Source organism: Chinchilla lanigera, unplaced genomic scaffold (genome assembly GCF_000276665.1).
Source record: "Chinchilla lanigera isolate Chin_1 unplaced genomic scaffold, ChiLan1.0 scaffold00019, whole genome shotgun sequence".
NCBI classification, from domain to species: domain Eukaryota; kingdom Metazoa; phylum Chordata; class Mammalia; order Rodentia; family Chinchillidae; genus Chinchilla; species Chinchilla lanigera.
Window position 1 is genome coordinate 21,622,291 of NW_004955420.1, and position 5,201 is coordinate 21,627,491.

Below are 5,201 nucleotides of genomic sequence, written 5' to 3' on the forward strand. Positions count from 1 at the left end.
AAAAAAAAAAAAAAAAAAAAAACTCAACCATAAAAGGATTTGGCAGCCATAAAACGGTTTATTAAGAACTTTAGAACAACACGGGGAAAAATGTACTAAGTAATATTAGGTAAAGTAATAAAAATGCAAATTAAAACAAGGTAAAGTTCTTCCTCTGCTAAATTGGCAAAAAATAAAAAAGGATTTTTAATTGAAATACCCAAAACTGCCAAGGGTGTGGGAACACTGGCACTCTCACACCTTGCTGGTGGCAATGTAAATTGGTACAAATCTTTTGGAGAAAATCTGGCAAAATGTATCGAGAGCCATTAAAAAAAGTTTGTATCCTGTGACCCTATAATTCCACATCTGGACTCTATTCTAAGGAAATAAGTCAAACTAGGGGAAAGAGCACTATGTACACAAAGATGTTTATCACTGCAGGACCTATAAGTAACCAAAATGCCCAGTAATAAGAAGTGAGTTAAGTCATGATAAACTTATTTGCTGGCCTCTGTCCAAACTGAAAGTTAATGTTATGAAAACTTGTAATAAAGAATGATTGTGCTATAAGTGAAGTATGTATGTAAAATATATGTCTGCATCTCAATTATATAATTTTCATTTAAAAAAAAGACTAGAAGGAAATGATAGTAATTCTTTGGTTAAGGTAATGGATCCACAGATAACTAGAAATTTTTCCTGAAGGGACTTCCAGGAAGATGGTAGAGATTTGAGGAGCAGAGAAAGAGTCTGAGGTTTGGTGCCCAGACACCGGAATATAGCAACATGAGGAAGAGAGGAAGGAGGGAAGTGGGTCCCCAGGACCCAGAAAGGATCTGAAACTCTATGGGGAGAGAGAAGAGAGAGATTTCAATGAAGAAGAAGGAGGTGACAGGTGGTGCTTTCTCTGAGCACAAACGCACTACGTGGGAGGGACAGCTGGAACCCTAGAAGCACAGAGGCTCCAGAGCCTCCTTGGACAACTTCAGAGGCTCCTTGGAGAAATGCACTGAGCAGTGAAAGAGAGCAATGAACGTAGCCAGCTGCAGTGGCCGGTGAGTTATTTGAGTTCAGATGTTCCCCAGGTGAGGGCAATTGGCTAGCAGCCATTTTGGAAAGGGGCCAGCTGAGCTCGGAACTAAAAAACGCTACAGCTCCATCTTGTGGCTCCCGGTGATGGGGTCAGGAAGCTTAATTCAAGCCAGCAGGAAGCATATGGACTCCCGCAGGCTGAACAAATCTGGTTCCAGCCTCACAGCCAGAAACCAGCCTGAACTTCAGTGGAGCTAAAGGTGCAGACTCTCTGAGATTACCCACTATCCCACTGTCAAGCTGTAGCTGGCTGGCTGGGATTGATCCACTTTGATCTGGACTCTGTCTGGCCACGTTGTCCACCAGTGACAGAAGAGACACACGCCTTGAAGTGGACGTTTTTTTCTTCTTCTCTCTTTTTCTTTCTCTCTTTTCTTACCTTTCCTTTTTTTGCTTGTTTTGTTTTGTTTTCTCTGAATTGTTCTTGTTTTCATATGAATGTGAACATATTTCTAGTAGTTGTTGTTGTTGTTCTGTTCTTGTTTTTACTTCTTTCTTCTCTCTTTCCCTCCTTTCTTCTTCACTAGTTCCCCAAAATTTGTGTGATCTTCCTTTTTCCTCCACCCTTGCTTCTAATCTCTTCCTCTTCTTCTATTTCTCTATTTTCCCCTCCTACCTCCTTTTAGATTTTCTCCTTTGAGGGTCACATTGCCATATTGAGGGCTTATTTACTGCATATAATTTCTGGTTCCTTTTAGATTTTATTATATAACCACAAATCTAGTTCATACAGTTAAAGGTGGCAAAATAATACTTAGCTGTCATTTTCTAGGCTGTTTGATGCTATGATATTGCTGACTGCACCACTGTTCTGGTTTGTGCCTGGATGTCCCCCAAAGCCTCATGCAGTCATGGGGCGGGCTTCTAGAGTTTTTGATTGATTCATGGCCCAATGCTGGGATTATGGGTGTGAGTGCTACACTCACCCTGGGACTGGTCACCTGCATATAGTATAAGGGAGGGAAAGAGGCTTGTGCTCAGCTCCTCCCTCTTTTTCTCTTGTTGCTTTTGCTGTCTTCTGCCAACTTGAACTGTTGCCCCTGTGCCATGACACCCTGCCTTGGAGCCAGCTGATTATGGACCGAAACCTCCACTAACTGTGAGCTAAATAAATCTTTCTTCCCTTAATTTTGTATATCAAGTATTTTGTCTCAGCAACAAGAGAAAAGTAACTGACAACCCCTTTAGACAAAGTGACAGGATTGTTCTAGTCAGTTGTTCTCCTTGATATGCCAAGACTGAGATTGCCTAAGGGTCATAAAAAAACCCAACAAGTTGGTGCCAAAGACCCACAGACTGGGCCAAGTAGGCAGTGGCTTCTCATCCCCAATAAGTTGAAGAGGTAGGATCTTGCAACAGACTCAAAACCCAAAAGCCAGGGATACCTGAAAGATAGCTCTTAGAAGTAGTCATTTCCTGGAGGTTCTAATCCTAGAGATAAACATACCCACTATAAATAATTTAAAAGCATCAATGTAGGAATGAAACTAAAAAAATAGAACATGAGAAAACATGGAACCAAGATGCAACCCCAGACTTCCAGTTCACCAAAGGCAAACCCAGGGGGCAATGAGGTAGGACAATTTAAAAGGCACCCACCTGGACTCTCTGAAATGGTAACAGCAAAAGTAGCAAAGCAGATGACTGAAGCTCTAGAAAAAAATCAAATAAGAAATAATTTCTCAGATAACTGCAGAGATGGCGACCATAATAAAAGACATGCTTCATGACTAAAGAGCAGATACAGATAAAAAAATAGAGGAACTTAGGAAAATGGTGGAAACCATAAATACCTAATGTAGGAAACAGAGGGAATCCATCATGCAGACTCAAACAGATATCCAGAAGATGAAAAATTCCCTTGAAAGTATACACAACAGAATGAACCAATGTGGGGACAGAATTTCAGATATAGAAGACAGTATTGTGGCTTGCAATCATGAAAAGAAAGAGTTCTTAAAAATAGCAAGGGATCAAGAGAAATCAATCGAACAGCTGCTAGATGATGCAAAGAAGCATAATATAAGATTAATCTGAGTCACTGAAAAAGCAGGAGATAGCACAAATGACATAAAACACCTGTTCACAGAAGTCATGGCAGAAAACTTCGCAAGCAGGGAGAAAGAATTTGACATAAAGATAATTGAGGGATATAGAACTCCAATTAGTAATGATAAAAATAAAACTACCCCAAGGCATATAACAGTCAAGATTCTAGAAATGCAACAGAAGAACAGAATATTAAAAGTTGGTAGAGAAAAGAAATGAATCACCTAAAGGAAAGCCCATCCAAATCACAGCAGATTTCTCAACACAAATGTCAAGTAAAGGAGAGCTTGGAATGAAGTATTTCAAGCCTTAAAAGAAAACAACCTCCAACCCAGACTGATATACCCCACAAAACTATCTTTCAAAATTCATGGAGAGGGGCTGGGGATTTAGCTCAGTGGCACAGCACCTGCCTGGCAAGCGCAAAGTCGTGAGTTCGATTCCTGGTACTGGAAGAAAAACAAAAACAAAAACAAAATTCATGGAGAAATAAAATACTTCCATGACAGAACACCTGAGGAAATTCATGAACACTAAACCAGCACTCCAAAATTTCCATGAGCCCCAACAGAATGAATCTACCAGTCAAGGCAAGCAATGAAATGGGGGCAGGGGGTAGCCAACAACAGGAAAGTAACATGACAAGGTAAGTCAATACGTCTTAGTTATAACCATCAATGTTAATGATCTCAATTCACCAATCAAAAGAAATAAGTTGGCAAAATGGATCAAGAACCAACAATATGCTGAATACAAAAAAACATATTTAATTCAAAAAGAAATTCATAGACTGAAAGTCAGAGGATGGAAAACAATACTCCATTTGACAGAATCCTGGAAAAAAGCAGGGGTAGCTATTCTATTTCCAGACAAAGTGGATTTTAAGCAAGACTGATTAAAAGAGGTAAAGAAGGTCACTACATCCTTGCAAAGGGAACAATTCAAGAGGAAGAGATAAGTATCACAAATATATATGCACTGAATACCAGTTCACCCAACCATAAAAAAGAAATATTAATGGACATGAAAAATCAAATAAGCAACATATAATTGTAATGGGGGACCTTAATTCCCTACTGTCACAAATAGATAAATCAACTACACACAAAAAAATGAAATATCAGAATTGAACCAAATTTTTGAACAAATGGATTTACTAGATGCCTACAGAGTGTTCCACCCCACAACATCAGAATATACATTCTTCTCAGGTACACATAGGACATTCTCCAAAGTAGACCACATACTAGCTCTTAGATCATGCTTAAGTAAATGCAAAGGAATTGAAGTTATCCCATGCATATTATCAGACCATAGTGCAATGAAATTGGAAATCAATAGCAAAAGAAACCACAAGAACTTCATAAACACATGGAAATTAAATAACACCCTGCTGAACAACCCCACCTGGGTCACAGATGAAATTAAAGAAGAAATTAGATAGTTTCTACAATTAAATGATAATGCCAATACAGCATACTGGAACTTATGAGGCACAATAAAAGCAGTCCTATGAGGGAAATTTATAATGATGAATTACTATATCAGAAAAACAGAACAAGCTCAAATAAACAACCTAATGTTGAAACTGAAACTTCTAGAAAAAGAAGAGCAAATCAAGCCCAAACTTCATATGAAAAATTATGAAGATCAGAGCAGAAATTATGCAATGGAGACCAAGAAAACAATACAAAGAATCAACAAATCAAAGAGTTGGTTCTTTGAAAGATTAAATAAAATTGAGGTGGGGAGTGCTGGTCTTCTAACCGGCAGCTCGCTCTCTGCCTCGTAGGCCCCCGGAGGGAAGGCCTCCGGCGCACAGGGAGCCATTTGGCCGAGAGCATTGTGACGCGCCGGCCTTAAGGCCGGCCGCCACTGCTCACTTGGGAACTATCATGACACAGAGAAACAATGACACAATTGGCCCACCATGCACCGGCTACAGATGCCCACCCAAAGACGCGTGTGAATCATTCAAACATGGAAAAACCCCTGGGAATACGTGCTATACAACGGGCCACTCTTGCTCCTGCCATTGAGAACCAGACAGGTCCAGAGTCAGCGGAGGAGCAGCTGCT